At 35.8% G+C, this 18141-nt stretch overlaps 1 protein-coding gene across 3 annotated transcripts in view; it reads left to right on the forward strand.

Moving 5' to 3' along the window:
• The window catches only part of CCDA (cytochrome c biogenesis protein family), a 197168-nt gene that overhangs the window by 37946 nt on the left and 141081 nt on the right, over positions 1-18141 (forward strand). The gene's annotated exons all lie outside the window — the stretch shown is intronic.

Here is an 18141-nt window from a genome sequence, read left to right on the forward strand (position 1 = left end):
ATAATAAGACTGACATACATAACCAAACAGTAACACCATCGGAGGCCACAATAGGAAGAGTCTATAATGTTAAAAAGGAATTGTCGGAGACTTAAAAAAATCTTTTTGAAATAAATAATCTAGCTCCAGTTGACGTTGTAAGAAAAAGTGGAGTTATCATTTGTTTGGACAAGCTTCCACGTTTTCTTTCCATTGTGGACTCCTTATGTAGGTTGAATACATGCTGGACATACAGGCAGGGAAAAGTATAATGAACAGAGAAAATTCTGGCAATTGTTTTAAAAACTACTCCTTCCTTTTAATCAATTTCGTTTTCGATATTGCATTATAGGAAAAGTTTTGGGAAATAGTGAAGGCACAAACAGTTGGAAAAGTAGGATCCCATGCTCAACAAGGTTTAGTGCAGGAAGGCATATTAATTAATACCAATTAGTGTTTCCCTAGTTCAGGTGGATTGGTAGAGGCTCAAGATTCACAAGTTGATTCTGAAAGTTCATATCATGCTATTTTCCTTCAGAGGATATTTACCAAATTTTGAGAATATGTCTATGGGAAAATTGTCTTCAATTGGAGGAAGAAATGGGCATTCTTCATAGATATAGAATTCAAAGCAATCTTCCATGGAGAAGGATCTTTATCAAGATTATAATGGAGAAGACATCCTCAAAACTTTAAAAAGTTCATATAATTTGGAAGTTGGTAATAACAACTTTTCTGTGGCTCAAAACAACACTTCTTTAAAAAAATCAGATGATGGAAATCACGAAGAGAGGCTAGAGAATAATTTTGACAAAGATTCAGAGTTCAGACCAGCTAGGCATGCTAGACCAAACAAGTCCCAAAAAACTAAGCTTATGTAGACTTCATTTGATTGCTATGGGGAAAAGCAAGAATTTTACAATTACTCCAAGAGACATGTAAATACAAGAAGTAATACTAATGTAAAGAAGGTTGGAGATGGTGGCATAGAATTTGATGAATATATATGTTGTAGTTCGAAACACGAGGACACAAAAAGAGATATAGAAAGAGTTGAATGTTCTGGACTATGGGGGCCACAATCAACAGATATAAGAATAGAAATACTCAACATTTACAAGGATTATCAAAAAATTCCTACCCGAGTTTAGAATGATTTATCATTTAGTGATTGCTTGGATCATCATCTAGAGTAGCAAAATAAGACTGATATGGCAAAAAGAAATTATTTGGATTTGGCTCAGAGTCTCCTTGCAAAAGACCAGGGCAAAAATGTGTATGAGGAATTTCTAGCAGATCAAAATCATTGAATAGAGGTTCTTGTTAAAGAGGAGCAGTCAACTACCATTGATTTACAAACTTCTAGTGATTATGTAGAGGATGTTACTCAGGGTGTAAGTTTCTATGTTGGTGAATTGAAGGTTAGTGTTTACAAGCAGGTTGATGAGGTCGGTTGCACACAAAGTAATAGCAAGTTGGAATCTTTGTGTGATGAAACATGTATTTCTTATGCCCATGACATAAAATTAGATGAACATATCGAGATGACACTGCAAAATGATAAACCGCTTCAAAATGACAATCATGAAATGCATACCTTAGAGCACCAGTTGAAGGTTAATGAAGATAGAGTTGTGGCATCTCTGGTACATTATGACAACACTTACAAGATGTTTGAGGATCTCTACAGGAAGGTTCAAAAGGGAGTGGAAGAAGAATGGCTTGTTTCTGATTTGCAAGTGTTCAAAACAACTCTTGAAACTTTGAAATCAGATTATTTATATTTGCTTTTTGACAGGGATAACATTCTTAAGGTTGCTGAAGTACATGTTGATTGGCAGAGAGCTTAAGGATACTCATGAGGCATTAGATGATGTTCGGGTTTCCCTTCAGGAAGCAAAAAATTAGATTAGGAGCACAAATCATTTTAGGGAACAGGAGGATAAAGAGAGGCAGGAATTTTTCCTAGATGTAATTGATGAACTTGAAAGCATTCAATAGACATATGATTTCGATAGTTTCCCCAAACGATCAAGTTCCAAAACTTTAGATTAGATTCAACTTATAGACAATCCTTTGTTTGAGGTAGATGCTGTTTGGATTTCCGATAACCCACTTTTTGAGGTAGAGGAGAGAGTTCCTCTTGATTTCTAGGAAGAGGATGACCTTGACTTTAGAGATTCAGATTAGGTTACAGTTCTTAACAATGAACCTTGGTCACAAGATTAGTGTAGTGAAGTGACTACTGCTGTCCCTCTTTCATACAACCTTTACATGTTTCCGGATTCTAACTTATATATAGGTTGGATGGATTTCTCATTTCAGTAGTTAAACAAGTCTTGGTGGAGGATTGAGAAGAGTTATGTGTTGATCATAGGGAATGCTTTCTCAGCTTCATTCTTATTCATGACCCCTATGTATTTAGGGATTCTTTTGAGTGATGATGGCAGTATTATCTTTTATGCGTCCTTGGTGTTGATTTCAGCTTTTAAGTAGCTCGTTTCCTACATCCTCTATTTATGACAGGTTGTCACTGCCTATTAGGATATACATAGCTTTTGGATACATTTTTATTTCATCATATTAGTTGGTTATGCCATCAGTGTTTGGGATCCAGGTGTTGGCCTATGTATTTGTGGCTTGTTGAGAGTTGGGTTGCAGTTCTACTCAATTTGAGATTGGATACAATGACATCCAGAGTTTTACAACCCTCAAGTGTAGTGACATTACTTGGATTAACATGGGATCCAGGGAGCTGGTTGATGGATGGATTGTAGTTCGACACCTTGCTCCGCAGTATGGCAGGATTTGTTCTTAGATCGGGCTACAGAGCTACCAACAAATTTATATGGAATCCTGGTATTAATTGCTTGAGGACAAGCAATTTTGAGGAGGGGTGATTTGTAATGTCCCTTTTTTGGGACATTGGAAATATTAGAAGCATATTATAAATAATATTAAGATTGACTTTGGAGCGTGGACTCAAAATATAAAAGGTCAATTTAATATTACAAAGTGGGCAAAAAAGGACAAGGAGAGATAAGATGAAAAGACAGGAGGGAAGTCGAAGAGTCACAGTTGTGAGGATATAAAGAGATGAGACTCTTTCATTTGGGCATGCCTGATTTATGATTCAGTTTCAGTTTTCTCTCTTGTGAGAGTTATTTAGAAAGCTTCAGCTTTTAGCTAGCATGAGGACGAAGCCCCTTGTGCCGGTAGACAGTGGACGCAAACCCATTGTCCTCGGAGACGTCACATTAGGTGTCTCACATATGCGTACAGGTTCTTTCCTTAAGTTTTCCAATTTGACTGTAAAGCTATATTTATGATTGAATTTTTAATGCTGGTTATTGTATTGCTGTTGTATAATGCAATAACATGTTTTAAGGAGATTGTATGAGAGTTTACTAGTTTAATACTGTTGGTTTGTGACACATTTTATATGCTTGAATTTTGAATACTATTATGAGAAAGAACAGTTTAATATCTTATGGTAAATCTACTGGTTTTCTATTGTGTTTCATAATACATCTGCCTATATTCAAGTACTGAATATCAATATGAGGAAACAACCAGATAAATATCAGTTGGGTTATTTCCTATGGTTTACATTGCTGGTTTATTTATGATACGGTTTCATATGTTTATAATCTAAATGTTATTCTGAGGAAAAATCGAACAAATATCCGGTTCAAAATATTTTAGTATGTTTATAAATATATAGTGAGAAAATATTTAATCTAACTATTTCCATGTGGAACCCATCAAAGTGAGATATAATATATAAGAGAAAATACATGGAATATATGGAGGGCATTACAAATATATTAAACAAAACGAAGATACTCTACGTGGGAAAAGGATAAGAATTAGTAAAAAGGTACACGTAGCTTAAGTCTTTAATATTTACTTTTAAAGATGGTATAAATAATTAATAATTATATATTTGAAATGATGATACTTTAAGAGAGAATTTGTAAAAAAGGTATTCTCCAGTATTATTATAAATCTTTGTTAACATATAATCACTTCTAACGAGTGCTTATAAATGAATTAATAACTAGATTAGAGGTCCCTTCTATCTTATTATTGAAACTAAAACAATATTGTTTAAATGTGAAAAGTTCCATCTCTTGCTCCGTATTGAGGTATTTTTAGATAGGGAGATTGTGGAAGGGAAAGGCAAAGAAGTTTCGGGCACATGGCAGATTATCCCAGTACTAGGGTTAGGCCTTGAGGGACATTGCATGTAATCTATTTAAGGCGACCTTCACACAATAAATCTACCATCTAAAAATGACCTTAGTAATTAGAGGAAGTATTGTGATTTTTCGCATAAGTCAATTAAATTAAATCAATAGATTCAATTGATTATAATTCAATAATTGGATGTTTAGTGATTCCATAACACAAATAGCCCTAATTGGCAATTATTATGATACTAGGTCAAATGCATAAAATTGGATCATTACACCCTGCTCCAAAAATATCCAATGACTATAGTCGAGCCTGATTTAATAAGTTTTAGTCAATTATTTAATCAGGCCAAGAGAGATATATTTTACAACTATATATATCGTGATATAATCCTTATTGTTTGCCAACAAAATTTTAACTGATCAAACTTATTCATAAAATAAATATTCAAGTTCTCCGCACATTAATATATCTGGCCCGAACAAAAATATCAATAAAATTCAGGGATACATATTATTTCATTGAACATTAAAATCTTACTCCACAATAGTCATTGGAAGATGAAACACTTGCACAACCTTTGCTAAATCTTTCTTTTTCTCATTTGACCTTCCTTGAAAACATAGAATCACTGAGCCGACTCTTCAAGTTTTAATTAAATCTTTAGTTCGATCTAGTGAAAAAAAACATTGGGATTTTTTCTTTCTTATTGCAGATATCATAGTTTTTGATATAATTTCATGTCAACGGTTCTCTGCAAAATTTGCCTTCAGTAAATTTTGATAAACAATTTCCAATAACACACAAGCTAGTGGAATACACTACTGATACCACTGTAATATCGTACTAGATATGTTTCCCCATGTTTCCTCACAAATAAACTTCAGAATATAACATAATTTTATGCAATAAAATACTAGCAATAACTAGAAAATAACCAGGAAAATGCTGATATTAAAATGCTCAAGAATTCGTTATTGCATTATAAACCAGCAATACAATAACATTAATTACATCCAATCCAATCTTAAATACAGTACCAATAGTCAGATTAGAAAGAAACTATGAAATGCACCTGTAACCTTAGATGTAAAATCTGATGTGAATCCACCGCAATTGATGAATCGAGGTTACGTTCAATGGACAAGAAGCCTGAAGGGTTCCATCCTCAACCTTTGAGAATCGAAAGCAACAAGCTTCCACTTTCTCAAAGAGAAATCTGAAAAATCAATATCCAAATCCAAGCATGACGAGAGTAAGACTCTAAGGGTCCTTTTGTGGCCATCTCTCCATGTCTCTTCATTTTCCTTTGCTCGATCTTCATATTTCTTCTATGTCTTACTCCACCTTTAATTCATGTCTCCATTTAATATTAAAGTGGCATAAAAATAGACTATTAAATTTGTTGGCATTCAAATAAATATCCTATTGAACTCACAAAACCATGTATAATAGCTTGCCGGAATGCTCTCAGCAAGATGCTCGTAATCTAATACTTGCAATGGCCAAAAGAAAGATTGACCCTACTAACTTATTAAAATTAGTAAGCATCTGGAAACCCTATCTAAGCTATACTGATTTGATGACAAATGAAAGTGTGTAATCCAAAACTCACACAAATCATCTGTGAAGACCAATTTAGCTTGAAGAACCATGGCGGAGTGACTAACAACGCATCAAAGAATAATGATTATATGAGCTTGAATATCTAACTTTACAATGAACACTCATCCAAGCATAACCTCCATTTATTGGAATTCATTGTTCCATTTTGACATATTTCTAAAAGGGAGATTCTCAATCTATTTTGGAGTGGGATTGGTTCGTGGAGTTGGATACAATTTCTTTTGAAATATGTAAGACAATAAGTTCATTAAACAACACAAGTTTGATAAGCGAGAGTTGTTTTATTAAAAAATGTAGGAAAAATCAAGAACTTAGAAAAAACCTACCTTTTTTGGAGAAATCTTCCTGTTGTGGTTTCCTTGACAATAAATGAACACTTGCAAATGCATAGAAGTGGCACACCAACCAGCTTTGGGTAATCAACTATCAATTTTCAACTCTATACATGCATTGTCAAGCAAGAAAATTAGTTAAGCAATAGAGGAAAATGTTTTTGTTTTTTCATTCACAATATGGAAATATAATTTTTTTTTTGCCTTTTGTATGTTTTTTATATCATATTTTAGGGTTAGAGGGGTGAATGACACATTATGGAATAAAAATAAGTATGAAAAAATTAAAAAAAGCCCCGATTTTAGTGAATTGATGTGGCTGCACATGAAATTTGGCCCAAGTTTGTCTAGGCTGACCCCCCAAATTGTGTGCTGCACCATATTCAAAGCCATTGGAGATTGGACATGGATGTTGAACCATGTTCAAACCAGACTAGGAATCAGGGCTTTCCTTGGGTGAATCAGTAATATGGCATTTTGTTTCACGAGTAATAGGAAGAAAATAACATTGCTTTTGAGACTCATTTTCACTTACATTTTATGGAGACTTTTGGTAGGATTTATCAAATTTATTTTGATTTTCTATTAGTATGCTGATATGAAATGCTTGCTAAAGAATTGCAAACCCAGTGGGCACTTGGATGGAAGCTTTGCAACACTTGTAGTGGCATTGCAAGTGGTGGTTGTCAAGACGTTCAAATTTTAGCTTCTCTTAAGATTTTTCTATTCAATAATGCAAAACAACCTCGTCATTTTATAACCATTGAACAAAGATCTCTTTGGAGGTTTTGGAGTTTATACCAGTGTTACCAGCCTCGGACTTGGCAAGCCCAAATCGGGCTCGGACTCGGACTTGGACTTAGACTCAGCGGTTGGACTTGGCAAATTAAAAAACCCATGAAATTCAAGGATTTTTAAGGAGTTTAAATTTTTTTTCATGCATCATTTAGCCAGTTAACATCAAATACACAATAATTGAGATAAATAGAAGCCACTTTGCACACATACACAACTTTTCATAGATCACATAAGTATAAATGTGAATTTTTGAAAGAAATTACTTAGTTTAAAGTGAATAACATAATAGAAAATTGAAATATAGTGTAATTGTCAAATGTCTACAATTTTCATGGAATATGCAATTCATGGAATTAAAAGTTCAAAACATATATCAAAAGAAAGGCTTATAGTAGCCTACGTCCCAGTCTTCCTATGAGTATGCCTAAGATAGGTCATGGAAGAATCTAGAGCCATCCTCTCTCTGTGTGTGTCTGAGGTTGAACCTCAGCGACATGGTCATCATGATCATCCTCCTCATCTCATACTCATCCTCATAATCCTCATCATCAAATTCATATCCATCACTCTCGGCCTCAGGGTCTTGCATTGGGTCTCCTCATGCTCTAGCCTCCTCCACTACCATCGACATTGCCTCTGCCTCTCGATCCACTTGATCAACCCACTCCAAGTCTTCACTGAAGACTGGATCATCAAACTCTGTGTTCCACCCTGCTTGTATATCAACCTTCTCTAATACAATAGGAGATGCATCAGCGCCCAAAATTTGTTTTTGACGAAAGCGAAGGTTGTAGTTAACAAACACAAGATCATTCAACGTTTTTGCTGCCAACCTGTCACGCCTCTTCGAGTGTATATATATGCTCGAACATACTCCAACTACATTCGTATCTTGAAGCATTAGATGGCTGGCTCAAAATGTTAAGGTTGTAGCTCCAGTCGGATTGATTCGATCTGAGATACATTACTGTTATTGGTAAATCATCATTTCATATATATACTTATCCATGTTATTATTGTATATAATATAATATTGTATATAATATATATATTGTTATACATATTATTATTTTTGTTAATATATTATTATTAATTGAATGATGATTAAACTGTAGAGACATGTCTCTTCATGAGACATGTCTCCTCTCATATTTATACGAGGTTCAACTCTGCATTTGGAATACATCAATTACAATGGCCTTGTTAGTACATTTGCAGAATACAATCCATGTTACTCAACATGGTATCGGAGCTAGACTGCAAATGTAAAAAAGAATCATGAGATAGAGAATGATAGAAACTGTCTAATGACACACAAGTTAATACACTCAAACCCATGCCAAGGATAAACTACATAGGAATAACACACATTCATATGCGTGTATATATGATGATAAAAGATAGTGAATCAATCCCAAGTTAGTGAAGATCCCCTTTTTTATACATTATTAGTATGAGAATATATTTATTAAAGCGATGAACATCAAATAAAATTATGGCTTTTCCATTATTACACCTGCTTGACTTCCAAGCATCAAAATCCTAAAATAAACTTGTTGGGGCATATCATTTTACATATATAAGCATCCTCCCACCTCCATATGAGGAGATTATGAGTAAAAATATATAGACATGTTGGAAGCCAAAACAAATGAACAAATCAGATCATTAGGAGCGGTAGCTGGAATACAAATAGAGGATTTGGATTTCTGTACCAGCCTTATAAATCAGAAGATCATAAAAAGAGGAATGAGCGAAAAGAGCGCTCGAGGTAAGACTAAATCCTTTGCTTTAACAGAATACACATAGAATACTTCTCAATATTGCATACAAATCTCAGAAGTAAAAATGTATACTATTATTGAGATTATAATAACTCAGAAGAACATTGCTCTGAATATTGAAACGTACCACAAGAGATGTAACACCAACTTCTGAAGGCATTGGAAAATCTATATCGTACTCAAACTCCATTACTCAAGCATTATGAACCAACACTGACGAGGAATAATGCCAACGGACAGCTGTTAAAAGACACATAAGAGAGAAATAGAGTAACCTGCGATTATGATAACCGATCGATATGAAGATCCGATATGATTTTTGTACCAGTCTTATAAATCAGAAGATCATAAAAAGAGGAATGAGCGAAAAGAGCGCTCGAGGTAAGACTAAATCCTTTGCTTTAATAGAATACACATAGAATATTGCTCAATATTGAGCATCGCATACAAATCTCAGAAGTAAAAATGTATACTATTATTGAGATTATAATAACTTAGAAGAACATCGCTTTGAATATTGAAACATACCACAATAGATGTAACACCAACTTCTGAAGGCACTGGAAAATCTATATTGTACCCGAATTCCATTACTCAAGCATTATGAACCAACACTGACGAGGAATAATGCCAACGGACAACTTTTAAAAGGCACATAAGAGAGAAATAGAGTAACCCGTGATTATGACTTAGATTATAAGTATACTTCTATATTAAGAGGGAGTCTGACTGCATGATTTTGATAGGCCTACCTCTATGTACATAATGAGGAAGTAATGACTTATCACCAACAAGTTAGGAAGATCGATATTAGGTTCAGAGGGAGTTGGACAGGCATCCTTAGGCGAAGAGAGCTCTAAGGGAGTATCTAGAGGACTTGACTTCCAATGATTGTTGTTCAGAGGGAGGAATTTGAAGTGTGATTTCTTCTCTATAAGGGAAAAGTTCGAAGTGAAATTCCTTGTAATGCATTCTTCTTTGTAATAGAGAATTGAAGTGAAAGCCTTTGTACCACCCTCTGACTTGGTTCATGGTGGTCACTATTTCGCATATGATATGTAATGAAAGGTGACAATCTTTCATTGACATATATAAACAGAAGGTAACCATTGTAAGTTGACAATCTTATAAATGGTAGACCTGTTATCATGACTAACTTGATTAAGTTGTTGTCCCAGAGTGCTGGAAGTCATGATAATGAATGTATCATGATCAAACTTCATTAAGCTATTGTCCTAGAGTGTTAGAGATCATTATACTTGTCATGATAGAGACCATGACATTGTGATTTCTTGTTACGTTGTCCTAGAGTGCCAAAAATTAGATATCTCATATCCTTCTAGGATAAAACATATTCTTTTGGTAGGCGTCAAGGATTTGATGCCAATGCACATACCAAAAGATTCATACATATGATGAATATCATATGATTGGTATTTCTTGTTGAATCATACTTCCGATTATATTGAAAGATAACATCTAAGTTGATGGATTTATGTTGTATCGTTAAATATGCCATTCTAGGAATATCATACTGAGATGATATCTCTTTGTATATTTGAGAGCATAATGTGTTCTACAAATCCTCTCTAGCTAAGAGGGAGTGTTAAGGTTGTAGCTTCAATTAGATTGATTCGATCTGAGATACATTATTGTTATTGGTAAATCATCATTTCGTATATATACTTATCCATGTCAAATAATATATATTATTGTATATAATATATATATTGTCATACATATTATTATTTTTGTTAATATATTATTATTAATTAATGATGATTAAATCACAGAGACATGTCTCCTCTCATATTTATATGAGGTTCAAATTTGCAGTTGGAATACATCAATTACAATGGCCATGTTAGTACATTTGCAAAAAATGATCCATGTTACTTAACACAAGATATGAACTACAATTCTCTGTAGCTTTGGCACCTTAGAGTCAAACATCTCCCATTATATATCTGAAACAAGAAAATATTAAATCAGTTCTATAACTTTGACTTTATCAATCTAGATTCTAGATTCTAAAGTGGTAACTGGTAAAAAAATTAGAAACTAAAATTTAGAATCATAGATTTTTACCAGGCATCAGCTTTGTATGATTTTCCTTGCATACGTCTCGTGCAAATAGGTCTCCTTGTGCTTTCTTATACATCTCTATCTCATAGACTATAGCTGTTCCAATACTTTCATCATGTGACATTCTCTTTATAAAATCATAGAGGCCAGTCAACACCTCTTCATTAGGCTTAAAATCTGGGCTGAATTGTTATGCTGGATTAAGAAAGTGGGCAGTTGGATGTAAAGGCCTATAGAGTAGATTGTGTCATCACCTATTAATGACATTCCATATGGGATCATATTTATCTCAATTCTTTGCATAAAAAGCCCGAATGACCTTTTTTGCCCTATCCATGCCCTCATAAATGTAACCCATTAAGGGCTTCTCTCCATCAACAATCCTTAGGATAACAATGAGAGTGATGCAGCGAGAATCTGAGGGTGCCCCTACTAGAGGTAATCTGGATCCCTGCAAATAACCACACAATAGAAACACAACACAAGATATACAATCTGATACCAAATGCAACTCTTTGTTCATAAAATATAACTACTTACATGCAATGTATCCGGTTGTATGGCCCTTTGGGTTGTGGCCAAATACAATAGCAATTACAGCAAAATCAGTTTTGCAAAATTCCTCAAGATCCAACTCAATCCTAGCTAGTCCAGATCCACACTCTGGTAGAAAACCCCAATGAAATCTCAACTTGTGCTCGCAAGCCCACCAAGCAATCTCCTGATTTGCCAAGCCTCAACTACTAGCCTTTCAAAGTTCGCTCCTACACTTCATCCTCTTCTCCAAGCTTGATGAGAATTACAAAAGACTCCACAAGACCCCTCTACCTATACCCAACTAAGCCACAAGTTGGCCTGGCCCAATATAGATTAAAATAAACCCTTACATTAAATGCCCATGCAAGCCACAAGTTTGCTACAACACATATTAAATACCTATACACAAATTAAATGCCAAAAGTCAGCTCTTAGACAACTTGGGCACTACAGGGACCAAGACCAAACCGAGTGCCAGAGAAAACCATGCCGAGTGTCAGCATTCCACTAGACCTAATCGAATTCCTTTATTGACCGAGCACAAGTATGTGCCGAGTCCTCCAGAAGCGACCGAGCCCCTTCATTGATCGAGCCACTCAGTCAATACAACAACCAAGCATAACCGAGCCTCGTAGTATGAACCAAGCTCCTAGTGTATGCTGAGTACCAAAACACATCGCCAAATGTCTTCATTAACCGAGTCACTCGATTAACACAACAATCAAACCAACTCAGTATCAACCATGTCACACTTCATTCTTTGACTAAATCCTCCAACTCCAAGGGTGAAACCATACCAACATGCAGGACTGCTAGCCAACCAAGGATGCTCCTACATCAGACACCCTAGGTTCAAAAATATGTTCTCAATAGTTGGAAGAACATCTTTTGGGATTCAACACATAAATCTCAAATTGGTTCTTCACATACACATCCACATCCTCAACTTGTACACTCTTTCCCTTGACCTTCCTCTGCTTCTTCACATCCATCCTCGGTGTTCCATAGGTGTGCCTTCCACATTGATCTCTAACCCTCTTAGAATCTGCCAACTCAACTTGGCTGTCAATACTCAGGTTCCTCCTACCGAGCTCTTCATTCTGCAAAGGAATCAGGGAATGCTTCCTGCCACCTTTCACAATTGAAAATACATTCTTGACACAATCATGCACAACCTTGCAATCATACTGCCAAGGTCTACCAAGTAACATAGTTGTCATTGTTCCCTCCTTCCAAAGCATGCTCACCTTGCAACCATCCAATCCTATAAAGATAAGGATGTCTCATTCTTTTAAAATCAAATTTTTGAACCATCTCCTCAGCAACAAGGTTATCTGTACTACCACCATCCACAATCACAATGCATATTTTACCACCAAGCTTACAACGAGTCCTAACAAACTAGTCCTTTGACTAGAATCTAGCGTCCTCTAACCAACAATACTCGCCGAACTAGCAAATTCTCTCTTTGCTCAAGATGACTGTCATGGCCTTCAACCTTGTTAACAACAACAACTCTTCTGTCACCAACCTTAGGCCATTCATAAAATCTATGTCCCACTTCTCCACATTTGTAGCAAGTATCCTTAAAATCACCTCTACCTGTCCTTCTCTTCTGATCAACAAATTTTGGTTCATCTTCTTCACTTGGTTTGGCTTTCGCTGAGCTATCCTTCTTCTGCTTCCCTCTAGCATTACCTTGACTTTTCCTTTTCAACTTATCTTCTGCCTTTAGGGCATACTGATAAGCATCCTCAACCGAATCAATCTTGAACATACCAACCTCTTCTTATATATTGAATCTCAAACCATATATGTACCGAGCTACCTTCTCATTTGACAAATCTCTATGCCTAGACCGAAAAGTCAACTTGTAGAACTCCTTGGTATAATCTTTCATAGACATATTTTTCTATTTCAAATTCTACAACCTTTTGAACAACTCAAGTTCACAATCAATAGGAATGAACTTAGCCTTCAACTTAGTTACCATCAACCTCCATCTAGTGAGCTTCATTTCACCCTCCTCTCTATCTCTTTGCAATTCTTTCCACCAAAGAGCAACATGTCCATTCAACTTAGTTTGTGTTAACCTTACTCTAAGTGGATCTTCAATATCCTCAAGCTCAAAGTAGTCTTCTAATTCACCAATCCAATCAATCAGGTCTTCAGGAGTCAAAGTACCTGAGAAATTCGAAACCTCCATCTTATGCTTCAACTTCAATTGAGATCCAAGTCTAGCAAATTGACTAGCCCTATTTCCCATAGGTCTCTCCACATGATCAGTTCTGTCCTCACCACTCGACCCATCAACTTCAAAGTCTTTAGCAACCTCTTAGACATAACCATCTTCAGTACTTGCATGCCTAGGTACACTACCTAAAGCACTCATAATTTCAACAATCATATCACTCTTCATCAATGTCATCTCAGATTTGAATTCTGCTTTAATGTTCTCTGAGACCCTTTCTTCCACAACATCACTAAGATCATCAATCGCCCTAGGGTCCAATCTTCTTGGAGGCATATCCCAAGATCCTTTGCAAACCCAAGGCAATAAATCCACAAATTTAGAAGATCAATCAGCTCCACAAGATCAACCTTCTCTTCTAGCCTTCACCCAAGTCTTGGTGCAAACTGCCTCAACTTTGGCGCTCGGTCCACACACTCAGGAACAACTAAGATTTGATACTACGTGATGTAGTGAGAATCTGAGGGTACCCCTACTGAAGGTAATCTGGATCCCTGCAAATAACCACACAGTGGAAACACAACACAAGATACACAATCTGATACCAAATGCAACTCTTTGTTCATAAAGTATAACTATTTACATGCAATTTGTCTAGCTGTAAGGCCTACTGGGTTGGCCAAATACAATAGCAATTACAACAAAATCAGTTCTACAAGATCCCTCAAGATCCAACTCAATTCTAGCTAGTCCAAATTTACACTCTGGTAGAAAACTCGAAGGAAATCTCAACTTTTTCTCGCAAGCCCACCAAGCAATCTCCTAATTTGCCAAGCCTCAACTACTAGCCTTTCAAAGTTCGCTCCTACACTTTGTCCTCTTCTTCAAGCTGGATGACAATTACAAAAGACTCCACAAGACCCCCTACTTATACCCAACTAAGGCACAAGTCGGGCTAGCCCACTACAAATTGAAATAAACCCTTACATTAAATACCCATGCAAGCCACAAGTCAGCTGCAACACATTAAACACCTATACACGAATTAAATGCCAAAAGTTGGCTCTTAGACAACTTGAGCACCACAGGGACCAAGACCAAACCGAGTGTCAGAGAAAACCATGTAGAGTGTCAATATTCCACCAGACCTAACCGAGTTCCTTCACTAATCGAGCACCAATATGTGCTTAGTCCTCTAGAAGCAACTGAGCCCCTTCGTTGACAGAGCTACTTGGTCAATACAACAACCAAGCATAATTGAGCCCCGTAGTACGAATTGAGCTCCCAGTGTACGCTGAGTTCCAAAACACATCGCCAAATGTCTTCATTAACTGAGTCACTCAGTTAACACAACAACCAAAACAACTCAGTATCGACCGAGTCACACTTCATTCTTTGACTGAGTCCTCCAACTCTAAGGTTAAACCAGACCAACATGCAGGACTCCTAGCCAACCAAGGATGCTCCCGCATCAGAGAAGCTCTACGAACTGCAATTATTGTGAGAAACAAAACATTAAGCTTCAATTTTTCCTTAAAAAATCAATATAAACGAGTGTTTAAAACTTTAACAAAAATAGTGAAATGAAACAGAAATGACCTCAAAAAGGAAAATTACCTCCATAATCTCCTTGGTGGGTTTCCAAAAGCCACTCTCATCAAAAACTCGATCAACCACTTCATCCATTGCATTGAGCTTTGCATATGATGGACTTGTCTAGTCATCACATACAAACATGCCTTTCAAACTAGCCTTTGCCTTCAGAAAAGATTGCAATGTGAGAAAATTTGTTGCAAATCTAGTGACTGTTGGATGAGACAACTCTTTTTTCTTTTTGTGTTTCCTCATAAGGTTGAAGACCCAAGCATGATTATATATGAATTTACAAACATTCCTTGTTTGCTCTACACATCTTTTTAGCCAAGGAATTTAACCTAGATCCTCCAACATGAGGTCAAGGAAATGGGCAGCACAAGTGTCCAAAATAAGTCATAATTTGTTGCATTATTAGTCACAATTCGCACCACGTTCTCCTCACCCACCTCCTTCAACACTTCCTCTATTACTTTAGAAAGATACTCAACATTTTGGTCTTCTTGAAGGCATCAATTGATTTCAAAAACACTGTGGACCCTAAGAAAAAATAAAGCAATTTCGTACAATTACAATGATCAATCAATTTACTACTAACTTATTAACTTCTAACTTTATAAGTACAATATTGAATTACCTAATGAGGAGACTTGAAAATTCAACAGTGTTCTATTTCTTCTATCAATCCAACCATTGATCATGATGGTACAACCCTTTGTGGCCCATACTTTACGCTGCTCCTCAATTTCAACTTTTACATCAGCAACTTGATGGGCTAAAATAGGACCTTTTAACTCATTATTAGGGGCTTTGAACCCCGGACCACAAACAGTAACATCTATGGTAATTTGCCAATAAGGGACCTAATACAAATTAAATAAACAAATAACTAATAAGCATACTTACTAAATTACTAGTATGAGAAATAAGACATACAAATTCTTGTGTCTTGAAAGCAAGAGAAGACATACAAATTAAAAATTACAATAAGAAGTACCTTGCTGCATTAAATGGAAGGTTGTTGTAGAAGAAAAAATCTCCAAGTGCCAACTTTGCTTGCTCATGCTTCTCCTTATTCCCAAGCCATGCTCTCAAGTGATGGTTGTGCACTTGAAGTTGTGCATGGAACAAAGATGGAATCAAGTGAGAATCTTTGCTTATGCACCCAAGGCTCAATGCTCACACTCTGAGATACAATAGTACTAGTAGGTGGAACTGGAGGGTGACCATGTCCATGATAATTTGAAGAGCCCACTACACTTCTAATTCCAGCTAATTGTGCCATCTCTTCTTGTTGTTTTTTTTTCATTCTTCTCTTGAGATTCCCCTAAGGAGCTTGCATATCATGCATAACATCTTGGGATACTGCCTTGCATGCTTTGATATCACACCTAGATATATGTGCAAGGTGATATTTCAATCTACTAATGCCTCCCCCATTATATGTTACCATACAATGCCAACATGTCATAACTCCTTTTTTTTATGGCGAGGAATGACATGTTTCCAAGCCTATACCTTGCTACTGTAGTAGGCTCAACATCAGGTTTAGTTTTAGGCCTCGTTCCACTACCCTTAGGTTGAGACGCAATGTTGTTATTGCTGCAGTATACCATAAATAAAAAAATAAGCATCTAGAATATAGAAAATCAAATTTATGAACACTCGGGTTGCTTACTTTTTAAGTTTTTCATCAGCATAAAATGGAAAAATTCTAAAGAGTCCAAACAAATGCAAATAAAAAAAGATTCATGAATGTAAAAAAAATTTGCAAAATAACAAAAAGAAAAATGTATCTTACCTCTTCAAATTTTCTCTAGAAATGGAAATATAACTCAAGTTTGAAGAAGCCTCCTCCAAATGCTTCTTTTAACTCCTCTCAATGCTTAGATGCAAGCTACAAAGTGGCACAAACAATCAACAACCAATAGAAGAGATCCTACCGATTTGCTAATCTATCTCCCAAAAGCCCAATACTCTTCCCTCAACTCTTATTTCTCTATTCTTTGTGTTTGCAAGTGATAGAATGACCTTTTTAGGTCTTAGTCATGCTTTACAAACGTTAAAAAAAATCATTAAAAAATTGTTTTTTGTCAGTTTATGGATGCTACTCGCCGGCCAAGGTAGCTTGACGGGACTTGGCAAGTCATCCGAGGTAGCTGCCTCAGCGAGTCAGTCAAGCCTCAGCTGAGTCCAAGTCCAGAGGCAATGTGCCTTAGAATTCCCACCTCACCTCGGGACTCCCCAAGTCCTGTAATGCTGGTTTGGACCATTGGTGTAGGGAAAACATATTTTTTGAGGAAATAATGATTACTCATGACTTTGTCATTATGTTCTCTCAAAGGGCTTGTGTTTGTTTACTTTGTTTTTTTCAATCATATGTCTTTCACCTTTTTCCACAATCCATAAGGATTTAAATACATAATCACACTGACAGACCCATTTTAATAGAGTTAAAATAGAGAACATTTTTGAATGGTAATAAAATCATTAAGAACAAGGTTGGCTACATTATTCTTAGTGTGGGTTTGACATATATATAATATGTGGTATTTTAATTTGATTCCTGTTTTAAGGTTGCAAATACACATATTCATGTTTTAATATGTTACTGGTACTAGTGTTATCCCCACTCATCGCAGTTATCATATCAATGTACTATACCCATGTATTTGTACCTGAATCTGATTTGGCAACTTAGTCAAGCATTAATTACCAATATCATCGTTTGAACATAAGATACATAAATGTGCCTTAGCACAATCTTGTATCATGCAATTAAAGTACAGTTATACAACCTTCCACTATGTAGAATAGGACTGTATAGTGGTATATAGCTTCTCAGTCTACATTTTTAATTCATGATTGTACATTTGTAGAAGTTTACCTTTGATTATATGAAAACTATAGGAAAAAGGAGCATGGGCTAAAACTGTGGTCAAACTCACTATAATTGGAAACTAATAGATAAATTTGAGTAGCACACTAGGCTTGGAAGCCAATAGGTAAATTTCACTAC

Source organism: Cupressus sempervirens, chromosome 5 (assembly GCF_028749045.1).
Source record: "Cupressus sempervirens isolate cs-2001-9-10 chromosome 5, ASM2874904v1, whole genome shotgun sequence".
NCBI lineage: Eukaryota > Viridiplantae > Streptophyta > Pinopsida > Cupressales > Cupressaceae > Cupressus > Cupressus sempervirens.